Consider the following 19,058-nt stretch of genomic DNA (forward strand, 5'->3'; position numbering starts at 1 on the left):
TGTTTCTCCTTTGAGATTATAGTGAAAATGGTCATATCACAAGTAAATTCTGAAGTAGGACAGAAAAATCTCTGAAGGCTGACCCTTGACAATATATACAAAAAATATAAAATGTAAACAAAAAATACAAACAAATTTTTCTTTTAATATATTTTTAAGAAGAAAAGCAGGGCCTGGGAAGTTCTGGTTCTTTTCCTCCCATGTTGCCAGTTCACATTGTGGTTTTGGTGGGGTGGTGGAGAGCACACGTCATCTGTGGGTGGCACTGCCCACTGTGGGTGGGCGGGGCCTGCTTCCGTATTCAAAGGTGACCATGTTTAAATTCTGAGACGGGAAGTGGAGGGTGAATAGGTCACGTAAGGTTAGCTTTTCCTCTTGCTGTCTGATTATCCTCATCAGTCTTTTGCTTCTTGCTGTCAACATCCTCATCCTCCTCATCCTCAGCTACCCGATTGCCCCTAGGAGCCTCAGCTTCCTCATCTCCATCTTCTTCCTCATTGTTACCTTCTTCCTCCTCTTCCTCCCCACCTTCTTCCTCTTCTTCCTCTACCTCATTGTCAGCCTCCTGCTCCCCATTTTCCTCATTTTGAGCGTTCCCATTGGCAGGTGCCTCTCTTCCATTCTATGCCTTCTTAACAACTTCCTTCTCCTCTTTCAAGCCCCTGGTAGTGATCTCGGAGCTGGTGTCCACTGCCTCATGTGACCTGGTGGGGCATGAGGATGGTTCGATGTTGCCAGTAAAGGATTAGTCAGGCTCCAGGACTTTGGCAAGAAAGCTGCCTGAGTCTGAATTGGAGGAGGCTGTGGGTGGAAAAGGTGACAAAGTGAGCACAACCCCAGAACAATGCAAAGATTGGCTTTTCACAACAGCTGGTGGGGGACTCAGGAGGTGCCAGAGGCTTTAATATAGAATAGTGGAAGGTGCTCAACCACCCTAGTCCCAATGCTCAGATTCTTCATTTTAATATTCTATTTTCTATAGAATTAGTCATAGCAAGCAATACAGGGCCACTCTAACATTTGTACCATTATAGTATAATAATAAAATCAAATACAATAATAATCACAAGTTTTTTTTAGCTAGTAGATTTTATTGTTTCTGTATTTTGCATGAAAACATGTAAGATTTATATTACTGTGACTAAATGTACACTGCTCATGTTTCCAGAAGTCCACTGCAATCAGGTATTTAACCCTCCCACTTTACCAAAAAGTCACCACCAATCACAATTCTAACATGAGTAGTAATTTCTCATCTTCATCTTATTTGTCCTTACAGCAAAAATACCTTTGTTGATACCATTTTCCTCTTCTTCCTCTTCTTCTTTTTTCTTCTTCTTCTTCTTCTTCTTCTTCTTCTTCTTCTTCTTCTTCTTCTTCTTCTTCTTCTTCTTCTTCTTCTTCTTCTTCTTCTTCTTCTTCTTCTTCTTCTTCTTCTTTTTCTTTCTCTTTCTCTTCCTCTCCCTCTTCCTCTTCCTCTTCTTCTTCCTCTTCTTCTTCTTTTTCTTCTTCTTCTTCTTCTTCTTTTTCTTCCTCTTTCTCTTCCTCTTCCTCTTCCTCTTCCTCTTCCTCTTCCTCTTCTTCTTCTTCTTCTTCTTCTTCTTCTTCTTCTTCTTCTTCTTCTTCTTCTTCTTCTTCTTCTTCTCCTTCTTCTTCTCCTTCTTCTTCTTCTTCTTCTTCTTCTTCTTCTTCTTCTTCTTCTTCTTCTTCTTCTTCTTCTTCTTCTTCTTCTTCTTCTTCTTCTTCTCATTCTCCTCCTCTTCCTCCTTCTCCACTTCTTCCTCTGTAGTTTTGTTGTTATTGTTGTTTCTGGATGCACTTTCTTTATGTAGTGCATTAAATGCCAAAGTCTTTACTTTGTGTGTGTTTTTTTTTTTTTTTTCCTTGAGACAGACAATGAGGAACTAGTTTACTTTCACTCTTTCTTCTACTCTGTCTCTTTCTCTTCTATATTTATTTGTCTGTAACTTTTTTGAGACATAAGTTTCTCTGTGTTTTTCTGCCATTTACACTGGAAAGTCAATTGTATTGTCTTCTTCAGGTATTTTTAATCCACCAATATTGATGTAACTTCCCTGCAATGTCCAGAAGACCCAATCTCACGACAGCCTTCCCAATACATTAGATGTTACAATTTTTTAGTCCCTCTTCTGGAAATGTGTCCCAGTCTTAAGTCTAGGGTTTGAGATGTAGGTGGACCCATTAGGGCCGAGTATCCCTCTTTCGGCTGTTTACATTTTACAAATGAGGGGTTTCTTTAATGGTCTCCATTTACTGCAAGCTGAAGCTTATTGGATCAGTACTTATTGCTACAACTATCTGTGGGTATAAGGATAAAGAGTGCATCTAGTAATTGTGCTGTTCTACTAAAATGGTTTAGGTCCTTCTCTAAGATGCATAACCTGATGTCAATAGCCCTGGAGAGATGCATAGGTATACAGTATCAGGCATGTTTTTTCCTCCTGCTGACCCTGACATGAAATCAATTAGAATACTCACTGCTGGTACCCTCCAAGTTATGCTCCATTTATTCTCTTACTACAATTATATTCCACTCAGTCTTTGGTCCTACATTCATCCAAACTCATGGATAAATAAATACATTAAGAATAGCTATTCCTCAGCAATTTTATGAACATATTCTTAGTTTCTCCTGAATAAATGTGCCACTAATACCCATGATGGGTTAACAAGTATAAATTTATTACCTTTAAAATATTCCTTTTCCACATACAACTAAATGTACTAGAAAACCCAGCATGCTCCACTTTCACTTTTTTCCAGGCTCTTCTTTCTATCTTCATTGTTTCTTCCCTGGATCTGACCATTATTTTCAGTTGAATCTGTGTAGACCCTAATATAGTAGAGTTGGTAGGGAGCACACTTATTTTTCCTTCATGACTAAATTCTGGGTTCTAAAAAATTCATTTGAGAAATTGCACGTAGGTAGAAATCATATTTATTGGACCATTGTATGGTCACTATAGAGCCTCCTATTGTAAATACTTGTGCTAGTTCATGAAAAAGCCAATGGTTAAATCCTCCATTGATTTACTTTGAGTATTGAAGCTGAGATGATAGGGGGGTGCAGCTCATGATAAGTGGCTGTACAGAGGGATCTGATTGAGAAAAGGAGCAACAGGCTGGAGAGATGGCTCAGGCATTAAAGGCTCAGCTCACAACCAAAATGATAAGAGAATAGAACCCACATACATTTGGAGAACCCATTGCTGATAGAATTCCTGGATCAAGGAGAGATGATGTAGTGATATCAAAGTTGATTCACAGATGAGGAAGTAAAGACTAAATATTCTCTTGTGAATAATTGGGAGAATTATAGGAATACTACTATGAAACTAGAATAGTCATTTAGAGGAACCTGGGGAGGAATTCCCTAGTGATTTCTTGCATCTTTGCACTTGCCCTGCTATTTGAACTCCTGCTGGCATACTGACATTTGAAATCTTGACATACTCCAAGTTAGCATAAGAAAGATAGGGATACAATGCCTTTAAGAATAATTTATTTCCTTTAAGTATGCTACATTCCACTTTTTACAATCAACTGGAATATTATGAGAACTCCAAGATTTATTATTAACTTTAGTTTTTATTGACTATATAGACCATAGAAAGTTGTTATGTATTCTTAATACTTTTGATTATAAGCCTACCCTTTAACTATCGCTCACAGTACATAGTGATCATTTTTATGTGATAGACTGTTTATTTATTCAAACCAGTATCTGTTATGTGAGAGTTCTCTCTTAGATTATGACTGGAAGCACAGAGGAGTATCTCTATGATGAAACAGTCCAGAAAAGCCAACTGGGAGAACTAATAATGATCAAGTAATGGAATTTGGATGTGTTCTGCTGTGCTCTGTAGACAATCAGAGAGATGGTTGTCTTGTTAGCATTCTGCGTTAGTGTAGTGTGTGATTTAAAGTACTTCTTACAATTAATATCCACAAACCCTCATTATAATTTTAAATATGTCCCCAAATAGTCAAATTGATGAAAAGGGGGCTTTTCCATTCATTGCAATGGCATCTAGATAAGAAAATGTCTATTTTATTACATTTATATTGTTCTATCAATGATGAGAATGGAAATACAATTTTTAAACTTTAAAATGTGGAACTATAGGAAATGTAAAAGAGCTACAGAAGGTCAGTATATTGAAAAAGTGTATGTGGGGGGGTGAGGAATTGGAGATAGCCACCAGAAAGTCCCAGATACCAAGGAAACAGGAGGCTTCCAGGACACAATAAGGATGACTTTAGCCTAAATGCACAGAGAAGGGGAGATATAACCTGTTGAGACCACCTCCAGTAGATAGGTATGGCTCCTGATCAAGGGATTAAGCCTCTGTCCCATCTCAAAGTTTTTAACCCAGAAATGTTCAAAAAAAGAACAGGGTCAAAAAATGAAATGGAGACTGAAGGAAGGGCCAACCAGTGACTGCCCCAATTGAGAATCTATCATGTCAGCAGACACCAAACTCAACACTATTGCAATGGTCAAGAGGCGCTTGCTGACAGGAACCTACCTCATGAAATGTCCAGCCACTGACCAATGCAGATGTGAATGCTTAGAGCAAAACATCAGACTGAGCTCAGGGAACGCGGAGGAAGAGCTGGCAGAATGATTGGAGGAGCAGAGAGAGATTGCAATCTCATTGGAAGAACAATATAGGCTGCCCTTACCACCCAATCAGTCTAGGCCTCCAACCAAGGAGTATACCTTGATGCATCAATGGCATCAGACATATATATAGCAGAGGATGGCCTCAATTGACAGCAACAGAAGGGGATACCTTTGGAACCAGGGAATCTTGATGTCCCTCTTTTGGGGGATGCTGGAGCAGTGAGGCAGGAGAATGTGAGTGGTTGGGGGAGTATTCTCATACAGGCAAAGAGGAGGGAGCAGGGCAAATATGTGATGGGGATTGGTGGACGGGTAACCCGGATGTGAGGTATCATTTTAGATGTAAATGAATGGAATGATGGATAAAAATTTAAAAGTGTGGTAAGAAGTAATCAAATTTGTATCATTGACACTAAAGTTAATAATTTTATTTATAAATGTATTTCTCAAATGATAGGAAATTCCAACAAATTATTATTGTTCCACTCTAAAAAGTAAATTTAATTTACATGTTTAATGCATTTTATTTTTTTTGAAATATGATAATTGCTGCATGGGCTTAATAAAAACCAGTAAATAAATAATTGTGGGTAAGGAAAGCAAGAAAAAATAAAAAACACCAGTTAGTGAAACCTTATATACCTTATGTTTTTGCTTATTAAATTGATTATTTGTTATTTGAATCTAGATATATTAAAGGATTAATTAGATTAATGACCTTTTGCGACAATCTAGCTAGCCTCCTTATAAGATACTTGAGATATAAAAATCACATTTTTCTCAATGCCGCACAAATTTAAAGTCATTGCTCTGATACACCGTTATGCGTATTCATGTCAATGTCTTACAAGTTTATTGTTTCAAATTAAAATATAACTGACCTTATCTTGTAGAGAATTAAAAATATACAATGGCAGCTCTGTCTACATGATGAATCTTCATAGGTCTATAAGCTAGCTAAGTGTTAGTAACCTAATGACAAGCTTGGGGAAGGTCTCGGTAAGTTGTTTCAGAAATTCCTGCCCAAGGGTCAGATTTATGACTTCCTCAAAGAAAGAAGGGAGGAGCATGCCCACATAAACCTCATTAGACTGAATATTTAAGTGTTAGTTTCAGGACTGGTGTTTCGACTATTTCTTTAACAAATTGCTGTGACTTGGAGCAACTCAGAGTCTCTAGGGTTCCTTTAGCACTAAAATCAGAGAATGTTTAGCTCTATGCAATTCAATGTGACATTGCCCAATCCTTACTTGAATCTGTTCTGACAATTAATCTAGATAATTAGTTTTATTCTAATTGTTCTGGGAGCCTAAGCCAATACATTTTATTCTGTTTTGATTCTCCCTTTCACAGAACTTAATTTAGTTAATGGTAGTTTTTGACCTACAATATCCTGATCCATCTGAAATATTTACAATGTTTTTTGTAATCCTATGGTATTTACCTTTCTAAACTATTTATAATTAGAAGCTTCCTCTTGTGGTTGATAATATTATCTCTATGGTTAGTAGTTTGATAGAGAATTGGAAAGAAGCCCAGGGATTTGGTCTACTTGAATTCATTACAAAGAGTTTTAAGGATTATATAACCTACTTCCTCTTTGTTATAGTCCTCTATTACAAATTAAACAGCTGGCTTGGTAAATTCTGCCTTCTAACTGATTTTCAAACAGTAGCCTTTGTGTCTAATGTTGGTTTCCATAGAAATGATATAAAATATACATTAAAATCTCAGAGTGACATTGTGTGTTTTTCATGTAAGGGTTTTCATGCCATTTATAATTTTAAAGTTTCTATTTCAATAACAGTTGCACAATAATCAGTTATTGCTGACAGTACCAGAATTTGGTCTGATATTTGAGGACATAAATCTACTGTCAGGATTTTATTCTTATGTTAGTATAAATATGAATATGGAATAAAAAAATAGAACCTTCTAGCTTAGAATTATAAGTAATGGGTACATTTTAAAATGTATACCAATTATGTTGTTTTATAAAAGTATCTGTTTAGAAAAATTATAAAAGATTAAAATGCTCATTATTCTTGTAAAATTTATTTGCCTGCAGCTATGAAAACTTACATAATGACTTCCATTGACCAAACATATGCTTTTTGAACTGACTCTTGATTGTAGGAGTATGTATTAGTACCTACTATTCTAATAGTTTTCAACAGGTATTTTCAGTATTCTGGAAAACATGTAAGTAAAAGCCTAATGTCAGCATGAGAAACATTCACATTATTAATATATGAACAACTACTCAACTCAATAAGTGTGAAATCCTAGTAAATGAGATTAGTAATATCCACTGATATTATTTACACATAATTGAATAAAAACCCTCATTATTATCAAATTGCTTCAAACTTCCCTTCATTCCATTGATATGAATAAATGATGGATTTTTGCTGATAATACAAATTTATTTGCAAACTTTCTCAAAATGTCATTTTAGTTTCAGATTCAAAGTTTAACCATATATAACAGCACTAAAATGCTTGTATTCAGGGAGTTAAGTTTAAATCTGTATGAACATATATATCACCTCTAATATGTGTTATTTATTTATAATAACACTTTCAAATCAAACTTTCTGGTATTTTGAAATTTATGATACACAATTATTACTTATACTTTCCACAGTATATAAGAAGTTTATTTCTATATTTCCAAACGAACATCTAACATATGCAGAAACTAACAGGGTTTATGGGAATGTAGAAGTTATTCAATAAATGTTTGTTAAGTAAAACTGTCCCAACCTATATATTTTTCTCAGAGACTTCTATCATGGGGAGATATATGTATCAATTTGGTTCCTGTGAAACTCTTCAAAGATTTTGTAATATTTTATGACTGACTGTGCATTCATAAATCATTGCATGCCTTCATTACTCTGTGTACATCTCACAAGAAATAAAATATCCAAGATACCATTGTTAGATTTTTTGAGAACATTTTATTATTTTAAAATTTTAAGGATTAATACAATACATATTTTTACATAAACCAGGTCACTGAAAACATTTGCTGCTCATATATATGTCATACCACTTCCAGTTTCTGCCTCTGCCCAGAGCTGGCCCTGTGTCACAGTTTTCTGTACTAAGATCCTGCTAAGAAGAGCTGGTCTCCCAGTAGTGCTGACACACAGACTTACAGGAGGGTCTTTCAGAGACAGAAAGACCAGCTAACACCAGAGTTATGTGGATATCAAGAAGCAAGTGCAAGAACCTAAGCAACAGAAACCAAAATTAATTGGCATCATTAGATCCCAGTTCTGCCACTACAGCAATCCCTGGACAGACCAACACACCAGAAAAACAAGATTCTAATATAAAATCACAACTAATAATAATTTTAGAGGACTTTAAGAAGGACATAAATATCTCCCCTAAAGAAATACAAGACAAAACAGGTAAAGAGGTAGAAGCCCTTAATGTGGAAACACAAAAACCAACCAAACAGGTGAAGGAACTGAACAAAACCATACAGGATATAAAAAAAGAAAAAGAAAAAAAAAAGAAATCACAAAGGGAAACAACCCTGGAGATAGAAAACATAATAAAAAGATCAGGAGTCATAGACACAAGCATCAACTATAGAATAAAAGAGATAGAAGAGAGAAAATCGGGGGCAGAAGATACAATAGAAAACATTGACACAACAGTCAATGAAAATGGAAAACTCTTAAAGGTTCTAACCCAAAACATACAGGAAATCCAGGATATAATAAGAACATTGAAACTAAGGATAATAAGTAGAGAATCGTGCAAGGATTCCCAAATTAAAAGACCATAAATATCTTCAAAAAATTATAAAAGAAAACTTACCTAACCTAAAGAAAGAGATGACCATAAACATACAAGAAGCCTACAGAAGTTCAAATTGATTGGATCAGAAAATAATTCCTCCTGTCATATAATAGTCAAAAATCAAATGCACAAAACAAAAAAAAAAGAATATTAAAATCAGTAATACAAAAAGGTGAAGTAGCATAAAGGCAGACCTATCAGAATCACACCAATCAAAATTTAATCAATTTTTCATGGAATTAGAAAAAAATTGCAAATTCATTTAGAATAACAAATAAACACAAGATACTATATTCAGGTATAAAATAACTTCTGAGAAAATCGCCATACATGATCTCAAGCTGAATTACTGGTCATTCCTGTTAAACTGGCTGGTATTGATACAGAGACAGGCAGGGGGTTCAATGAAACAGAACTGAAGATGTATAAATAAACCCACACACCTATGGTCACTTGATCTTGATGAAAAATCTAAAAACCTTCAATGGAAAATGACAGAATTTTCAACACACAGTGCTGATTCAACTGGCAGTCAGTATGTAGAAGAATGCAAATTGACCCATACTTATTTCCTGTATAGAGCTCAAGTCCAAGTGGATCAAAGACTTCCACATTATATGAGATACACTCAAACTAATAGAAGAGAAAGTAAAAAAAAAAAAAAAAAAAAAAAAAACCCCGAACACATGGGCACTAGTGAAAATTTGCTGAATAGAATACCAATGGCTTATGCTCTAAGATCAAATATTGACAAATGTGACATCATAAAATTGCAAAGGTTCTGTAAGGCCAAAATCACTGTCTTTGGGACAAAATGGCAACCAACAGATTGGGAAAAGATCTTTGCCAATACTACATTTAAATAAAGGGCTACTATTTAATATATACCTAGGAAAGAAGTTAGACTCCAGGAAATCAAATAACCCTATTAAAATGGGGGGTGGAGCTAAACAAAAAGTTGTCAACCAATTGCTGAGAAGCAACTAAAGAAATGTTCATCCTTAGTTATCATGAAAGTGTAAATTAAAACAATCCTGAGATTCCACCTCACAGCAGTCAGAATAGCTAAGATCAAAAACTCAGGTGACAGCAGATGTTGGGAAGGATTTTTAGAAAGAAGAAAACTCCCCCATTGTTGGTGGGATTGCAAGCTTGTACAGCAACTTTGAAAATCAATCTGTAGGTTCCTTAGAAAAATGAACATTGTTATACTTGAAGGCCCACCTATACCACGTTTGGCCATATACCCAAAAGGAACTTCAACGTATGACAAGGACACATGTTCCACCATGTTCATAGCAGGGTTATTTATAGTAGTCAGAAGCTGGAAAGAACCCAGATATTCTTCAACAGAGGAATGGATACAGAAATTGTGGTACATTTACACAATAAAATACTACTAAACTATTAAAAACAACGACTTCGAGGAAGAGCAGAAACCCAAAGACACAGGGAGAGAACGGGTTCTGACTAGCCAGGGGGCAGAGAGATCTCAGCTAAGCATGCAGAAAATGTGCAACTGCCTGACTAGATCCAGGAACACAGGAACCCGGCATTGGTCCCTCTGTTTCCAGCCAGTGGCTTTCAGGTACACAACAGGCACTTGGACCATCCTCCACCAGGAGGAGCAGAGACCCAGAGACACAGGTTTGGTGAGAATGGGGTGAGAATGGTTTCAGACTACCCAGGTGGCAGAGAGATCTCAGCTGAGCACACAGAAAGTGCGTGCCTGCCCAGCTTGGTCTAGGGCCCCAGGAACCCAGCAACAGGCCCTCTGTTACCAGCCTGTGGCTTTTTGGGTGCAAAACAGGTGATCAGACCATCTGCCACCAGGAACAGTGGAAATCCAGGGACACAGGCCAGGTACAAGGGAAAGGCAAGAACCAATCACTGACAACAAGGTGGCAAGAGGAAAGCAAAAGAACGTACCCCAGGGAAACCAAGACAACCTGGCAACACTAGAACCCAGCTCTCCCATCACAACAAACAGCAGAATGCCAAACACTCCAGACAAAGAAGACTCAGACTGGAAATCCTACCCCAAGTTGATGATAGAGATGCTTAAACAAGACTGGGAGGACAAGCAAAAAGAATTAGAAGCTTTTAAAGAAAAACAAGAAAAACACTGAAAGAACTCCAAGAAGTAGAAGAAAACAGAACCAAAGAGATGAAGGAATGGAAGAAGTAACTTTAAACGGAACTGGACACAATAAAGAAAACACTGAAAGAGACAAACCTTGAGGTAGAAATCCTAAAAAAGAAATCAGGAGTCACAGATGCAAGCATTTCCAACAAACTACAAGAAATGAAAAAGAGAATCTCTAGGGGTGAGGACAACATTGAAAACATAGACAAAACAGTCAGGGAAGATGCAAAAACCAAAAAGCTCCTAACCCAAAATGTCCAGGAGATCCAGGACACAATAGGAAGACCAAACCTAAGGATAATAGGAAGAGAAGACGGCAAAGAATAACAACATAGAGGTACAGTAAATATCTTTAACAAAATTCTGAAAGAAAACTTCCCTACCCTTAAAAATGGGAATACCATGAGTATAAAACAAGCCTACCAAACTCCAAATAGGTTGGACCAGAAAAGAAATTCCTCCTGATACATAATAGTCAAAATGCCAAGTGCCCAAAACAAAAAGCAAAGCAAAACAAAACAAAACAAAAAAAAAAAAAAAAAAAAAAAACTAAAAGCTGTAAGGGAAAAAGGTCATGTAACATGTAAAGGCAACCAATCAAAATCACAAACAATTTCTTACCAGATAGAAGAGTCTGGACAATCATCATGCAGACCCTAAGAGAGCACAAGTGCCAGCCTAAACTGCTCTACCCAGCAAAACTATCAATCACCATAGATGGCGAGAAGAAGGTATTCCAAAACAAAATGAAATTTATACAATATCTGAACACAAATCCAGCAATACAATGAAATATACATGGAAAACCCAATACAATGAGAGGGAAACACCAGCATTTTGCTGCATACAGGAAACTCATCTCAGAGACAAAGACAGACACTATCGCAGAGTAAAAGGTTGGGAAGAAACTTTCCAAGCAAATGGCCCCAAGAAGCAAGCTGGAGTGGACATTCTAATATCAGAAAAAATAGATTTTCAACCAAAAGTTATCACAAAAGATATGGAAGGACACTTTTTACTTATTACAGGGGAAATCTGTCAGGAGGAATTCCCAATCCTTAATATATATGCTCCAAATACAAAAGCACCCATATTCAAAAAAGAAACCCTACTAAGGCTCAGAAATTACACTTTACCCCACACAATAATAGTGAAAGACTTTAATACCCCACTCTCATCAATGGACAGATCATAGAAACAGAAACTAAGAACGACACTTTAAAAGTAGCAGAGACTATGAACCAACTGGAATTAACACATATCTACAGAACATATCCTAAAACAAAAGAATATACCTTCTTCTCAGCACCTCATGGCACCTTCTTGAAAATTGACCCCATAATCGGTCACAAAATGAGCCTTAATAGATATAAGAAAATTGAAATACTCCCATGAATCATTTCAGACCACCATGGTCTAAGGCTGGTCTTTAACAACAACAAAGACAACAAAAAGCCCATATACATATGGAAACTAAACAATGCTCTATTAAATGGTAGCAGAGTCAAAGAAGAAATAAAGAAAGAAATTAAGGATTTTCTAGAAAACACAACATACCCAAACCTATGGGATGCAGTGAAAACAGCGCTGAGAGGAAAACTCTTAGCAATGAGTGCTTGCAAGAAGAAACTGGAGAGAAGATACACTAGCAACCTGACAGCAGAGTTGAAAGAACTAGAACAAAAGGAAACAGATAGACCCAAGAGGAGTAGATGACAAGAAATAATCAAACTTAGGGCAGAAATAGACCAAATAGAAACAAAGGGAACCATTCAAAGAATTAACAAAACCAAGAGCTGGTTCTTTGAGAAAATTAACAAGATTGATAAACCCTTAGCCACACTAACTAGAGGGCAAAAAGAGAGTATCAAAGTTAACAAAATGAGAAATGAAAGTGGAGACCTAATAACAGAAACTGAGGAAGTTCAACAAATCGTCAGATCCTATTATAAAAGCCTACACTCAACAAAGCTGGAAAATCCCAAAGAAATGAATGAATTCCTAGACAAATACCAGATATTAAAGTTAAACCAGGACGAGGTAAACCATCTCAATAATACTATAATACCTAAAGAAATAGCAGCAGTCAGCAAAATCGTCCCAACCAAAAAAAGCCCAGGTCCAGATGGATTTACTGCAGAATTTTATCAGATATTTATTGACTACCTAAGACCAATACTCTCCAAACTATTCCACAAAATAAAATCAGATGGAACACTACCTAACTCATTTTTTTGAGGCTCCAATAGGCCTCTTTCCTAATCCAGATAAAGACCCAACAAGGAAAGAGAACTTAAGAACAATCTCACTTTTGAACATTGATGCAAAAATACTCAACAAAATCCTTGCAAACCAAATCCAAGAACAAATCAAAAAGTTCATTCACCACGATCAAGTAGGCTTCATCCCTGGGATGCAGGGATGGTATAATGCACAGAAATCCATCAATGTAAGCCATCATATAAACTAACTAAAAGAAAAAAAAAAGTGGTCATCTCACTAGATGTTGAAAAACATTTGACAAAATTTAACACCCCTTCAAGTTAAAAGTCTTGGAAAGAATAGGAATCCAATGCCCATACCATAACATAATAAAAGCAATATGCGGTAAACCAACAGCCAACATCAAATTTAATGGTGGGAAACTTGAAGCAATTCCACTAAAATCAGGGACTGGACAAGGTTGCCCACTCTCCCCCTACCTATTCAACATAGTACTGGAAGTCCTGGCTGGAGCAAGTAGACAGCAAAAGGAAATCAAAGAATACAAATTGGAAAGGAAGAAGTAAAAGCATCGCTCATTGCAGATGATATGACAGTGTACTTAAGTGACCCCAAAAATCCCACCATAGCACTCCTACAACTGGTAAACAAGTTCAGCAAGTGGCTGGATGTAAAATTAATTCAAACATATTAGTAATCTTCCTCTAATCAAAGGACAAAAATTTGGAGAAAGAAATTAGGGAAAAGATACCCTTCACAATAGTTACAAAAACTATGAAATACATTGGTGTGACTCAAACTGAGCAAGTTAAGGACCTGTGTGACAAGTACTTCAAATCTCTAAAGAAGGAAATTGAGGAAAATCTCATAAAATGGAAAGATCTCCCATGCTCAAGGATTGGATAGATCAACATCTTAAAAATAACCATCCTACCAAAAGCAATCTACAGATTGAATGTAATCCTCATCATAATACCAACCCAGTTCTTCATAAAGTTGGAAAGAACAATATGTAATTTTGTCTGGAATAACAAAAGACTTAGAATATAAACTCTATCCTCAACAAGAAAACATCTGCGGGAATCACTATCCCTGACCTCAAGCTATATTACAAGGCAACTGTGCTAAAAACTGCATGGTACTGGTATAGAGATAGGCATGCGGATCAGTGGAATAGAATAGAAGATACAGAAATGAACTCTCTCTCTCTCTCTCTCTCTCTCTCTCTCTCTCTCTCACACACACACACACACACACACACACACCACAGACACACCACACACACACACACACACACACACACACACACGTATATATATATATATATAAACATTCAATGGAAAAAGGACAGCCTATTCAACAAATGGTGTAGGTCAAACAACTGGTACTCAGCATGCAGAAGAATGAAAATAGACCCTTTCTTATCTCCTTGTACAAAGCTCAGGTATAAGTGGCTCAAAGATTTCCACATTAAACCAGGTACACTGAAAGTATTAGATGAGAAAGTAGGAAAAACTGTAGAACACATAAGGCACAGGAGAAAATTTCCTGAACAGAACACCAATGGCTCGAGCACTAAGGTCAAAGATTGACAAATGGGACTTAATGGGATTGCAAAGTTTCTGTAAGGCTAAGGACACTGTCAAGAAAACAAAATGGCAGCCAACAGATTGGGAAAAGATCTTTACCAACACCACATCAGATAGAGGCCTAATATCCAAGATATACAAAGAACTCAACTAGTTAGACACCAGAGAATCAAACAACCCTATTAAAAAATGAGGTACAGAGCTAAACAAAACGTTCTCAATTGAGGAATATCAAATAGTTGAGAAGCATCTAAGGAAGTACTCAACATCCTCAGCCATCAGGGATATGCAAATCAAAACAACCCTGAGATTCCACCTCACACCAATCAGATTGGCCAAGATCAAAATTTCAGATGACAGAAAATGCTGGTGAGGATGTGGAGAAAGAGGGACACTTCTTTACTGTTGGTGGGTTTGTAAACTGGTACAACCACTCTGGAAATCAGTCTGGAGATTTTTCAAAAAATTGGACATAGTACTACCCTAAGACCCAGTTATTCTACTTTTGTGCATATACCCTAGAGTTGCTCCAATATACAACGAAGACACATGCACCACAATGTTCATAGCAGCTCTATAATAGCCATAAGCTGGAAAGATCCAAGATGCCCTTCAGTAGATGAATGGATACAAAATTGTGGTACATTTACACAATGGAATACTACTATCAGCTATCAGAAACAATGACTTAACCAAATTCTTAAGAAAATAGATGTATCTAGAGAAAATCATCCTGAGTGAGATAACCCAGTCACCAAAGAACAGACATAATATGCAGTCACTGATAATTAGATACTAACCCCAGAAACCTCTGAACATCCCAGAAACAACTCATAGACTATATGAAGTTCAATAAAAAAAAAAAAGAAAAGAAAAAAAAAACTTTATTCTTAATCCTTACTCACCAAGAAAACGTTGACTAATTCCAGGTTACATCCTGTTTTACATTTACTTTATGCTCATTGTAACTAGCAAGATCTTCATGCACACGATCAAACCTTAAAAAAAAAAGCACTGACAAAAATGTATTGTTATAGTTTTATGCAAAATTGCTTAAAATTTGTACATTTATCTTTGTTTTTTTTTAATAAAATTGTTAAAAATAGTTTGTGCTATCTTGGTTTTTTTTTTTTTTATTCCAAATATATAAGCAAATTTCTCTTTCTAATTCTATAAAGAATTGATTTAAGATTTGGAAGGGAGTTGCATTGAATCTGTAGATTGCTTTCTGCATGTTGGCCATTTTAAATATAGTAATTGTTCCAATCTATGAGCACTGGTGTTTTTTCAAACTTGTGAGATCTCCTTTGATTTCTTTCTTCAGAGACTTCTAGTTCTTGTTATACAGATCTTTCACTTTTTGGTAAGGATCACACAAACATATTTTATATTATTTGTGACTATTTTGAGAGGTGTCATTTTGCTGATTTCTTTTTAAGCATTTTTGTCCCTTGAGTAGAGGAAGGGTACTGATTTGTTTGAGTTACTTTTATATCTAGCCACTTTGATGTTATTGTTATTATCTGCTCTAGGAATTCTCTGATTGAATTTTTGGAGTCACTTAAATATACTATCCTATCATCTGCAAATAGTGATATTTTGACTTCTTCCTTTCCAGTTCGTCTCCCTTTGACTTCCTTTTGTTGTCTAATTGTTCTGTCTAGGACTTCAATTCCTATATTGAATTGGGAGAGAGAGATTGGTCATTCTTGTCTGGCCCTTATTTTTGTGGGATTGTTTCAAGTTTCTCTCTAGTTTTATGTTGGCTACTGATTTGCTGTATATTGCTTTTACTATGGTTTGCCATGGGCCTTGAATTCCTGTTCTTTCAAGACTTTACCATGAAGGAGTGCTGAATTTTGTCAAATGCTTTCTGAGTATCTAATGAGATGTGTTTTATTTTTTTCCCTGTGAGTTTGTTTACATAGTGTATTCCACTGCTGGATTTACGCATACTGAACCATCCTTGCATCCTTAGGATAAACCTGCTTGATCATGATAAATGATTATTTTGAAGTGCTCTTAGATTCAGTTCTCAAGAATTATGCTGAGTATTTTCATTGATATTCATGAGTGAAACAGGTCTGAGATTCTTTTTCTTTGTAGTGACTTTGTGTTGTTTAGGTATTAGAATTCGAAGAAAGGCTAGAATTTGTACTTTCTGTTTCTATCTTGTGAAATCGTTTGGAGAGTATTGGTATTAGGTCTTGTACGTCTGACAGAATTTTGCACTAAACCCATTTTTTTTGGTCTTTTTTCTAGTCAGGAGTCTTTTAATGACTGCTTCTATGTCATTAGTGGTTAGGGTACTGTTTAGAAGGTTCATCTGATTCTGATTTAAATTTGGTACTTGATATCTGATTAGAAAATTGTACTTTTCATCCATATTTTCTAGTTTGGTTGAGTTTAGACTTTAGGAGTAGGATCTAATAATTTTTCAAATTTACTCAGTTCCTGTAAGTCTTACTTATTGTTTCTTATTGTGTTAGTTTGGATAATGTCTCTGTGCCCTCTGATTAGTATGTCTAAGAATTTATCTATGTTCTTTATTTTCTCAAAAATCCAGCTCCTGGTTTTGTCGATTGTCTTTATAGTTCCCTTGTTTTTACCTGGTTGATTTCAGCTCTGTGTTTGATTATTTCCACCCACCTACTCCTCTTGGGTGTATCTGCTTTTTTTTATGTTCTAGAGCTTTTAGATATGATGTCAAGCTGCTAGTGTATTCTCTCTCCAGTTTCTTTTGTGGGGGGGGGGCAGTCAGAGCTAAGTGTTTTCCCATTAGCACTGCTTTCATAGTTTCTCATGAGTTTGAGTATGTTGTGTCTTCATTATCATTAAATTCTAAAATGTCTTTAATTTATGTTTTTTTTTTTCCCTTGAACACCTTATCATTGAGTAGAGTGGTGTTCAGATTCCATGAGCATGTGAGCTTTCTGTTGGAGACCGGCCTTAGTCCATTTTGATCTGATCCAATGCATGGGATTATTTCTATCTTCTTTTATCTCTTGAGGCCTGCTTTTTTTTTTTTTTTTTTAGTTATATTCTAAATTTTAGAATGGTACCATGACATGCTGAGAAGAAGGTATATTTTTTGTTTTAGGATGAAATGTTTTATAGATATCTGTTAAATAATTTGGTTAATAACTTCTGTTATTTTCAAAGAGTCTCTGTTTGTTTTCTGTTTCTATGATCTCTCCATTGAGGAGAGTATTATGTTGAAGTTTTCTACTGTTACTGAGTAGTGCATTATATGCTTTGAACTTTGGTAAAGTTTCTTATATGAATATGACTTTGTCCTTGTATTGGAGAATAGATGTTCAGAATTGAGAATTAATATTGGTTAATTTTTCTTTGATAAGTATGAAGTTTTCTTATTATTTTTGATTACATTTGTTTGAAAGTTGATTTTATTCAATATTAAAATGTATACTCCACATTGTTTCCTTGGGCCATTTTCTTAGATACATTTTTCCAGTTTTTTAACCAGGGGTAGTGTCTGTCATTCTAACTGAGATGAGATTCTTATATGAAGCAAAATACTGGGTCCTGTTTATATAGCAATCGTCTAAGTCTATATCTTATTTGGGCGGGAATGAATCCATTCATGTTAAGAGATATTAAGGAACAGCAATTATTGCTTCTGTTACTTTAATTGTTAGAGGTAGAATTATGTTTGTGTGGCTATCATCTTGTGGGGTTTTTTTGTAAAAATATTAATTTATTGCTTTTCCTAGGGTAATTTTCCCTCCTTTTGTTGAAGTTCTCAATCTACTAATTTTTGTAAGGCTGGAATTGGAGAAAAATATTATGTACATTTGGTTTGCCCTGGAGTATATTTGTTTCTCTGCCTATGGTAATTGAGAGCTTTGCTGTATATAGTAGCATGCATTGGCATTTGTATTCTCTGAAGTTTTGTATTACATTATGTCCATTATCTTCTAGCTTTCATAGTCTCTGTTGAGAAGTCTAGTATGATTCTGGTAGGTCTGATTTTATATGTTACTTGACTTTTTTCCCTTACTGATGTTAATATTTTTTCATTGTTTAGTGTTTGGTGTTTTGACTATTATGTGATAAGAAAATATTTTCTTCTAGTCCAATCTATTTGGAGTTCTGTATGCTTCTTATCTGTACATGAGCATCTATCTCTTTCTGTTGGTTAGGAAAGTTTTCTTTTATAATTTTATGGAAGATATTTACTGGCCCTTTGAGTGGGGTATCTTAATTCTTGTTTCTACTTAGGTTTGGTCTTCTCATTGTGTTCTGTATTACCTGGATGTTTGGGTTACGAGCTCTTTCCTATTTGCTTGTTCACTATTGTGTCAATATTTTCTATGGTATCTCCTGCCCCTAAGATTCTCTCTTCAATCTCTTGTGTTTTGTTGGTGATGCTTGCATCAATATCTACTGATTTCTTTCCTAGGTTTTGTATCACCAGGATTGTCTCTCTTTGTGTCTTTATTGTTTCTATTTTCATATTTAGATCCTGGATGGTTTTGTTCAATTTCTTCACCTCTTTGCTTATATTTTCCTCTAAATCTTTAAATATTTTTGTTTGGTCCTTAAGGGCTTCTACCTGTTTACCTGTGTTCTCTTGCATTTCCTTAAGAGAGTTATTTGTGTCCTCCTTAAAC

At 35.7% G+C, this 19,058-nt stretch overlaps 1 pseudogene across 1 annotated transcript in view; it reads right to left on the bottom strand.

The window, feature by feature from the left end:
• Positions 1-352: 352 nt before the first annotated feature.
• The window catches only part of LOC308415233 (prothymosin alpha-like), an 87,207-nt pseudogene continuing 68,501 nt past the window's right edge, over positions 353-19,058 (bottom strand). Inside the window, exon 3 of the transcript in view lies at positions 353-704. The product of the transcript in view is annotated as a prothymosin alpha-like (transcript). The remainder of the gene's footprint in view (positions 705-19,058) is intronic.

Source organism: Micromys minutus (genome assembly GCF_963924665.1).
Source record: "Micromys minutus genome assembly, chromosome: X".
In the NCBI taxonomy this organism is placed as follows: Eukaryota; Metazoa; Chordata; class Mammalia; order Rodentia; family Muridae; genus Micromys; species Micromys minutus.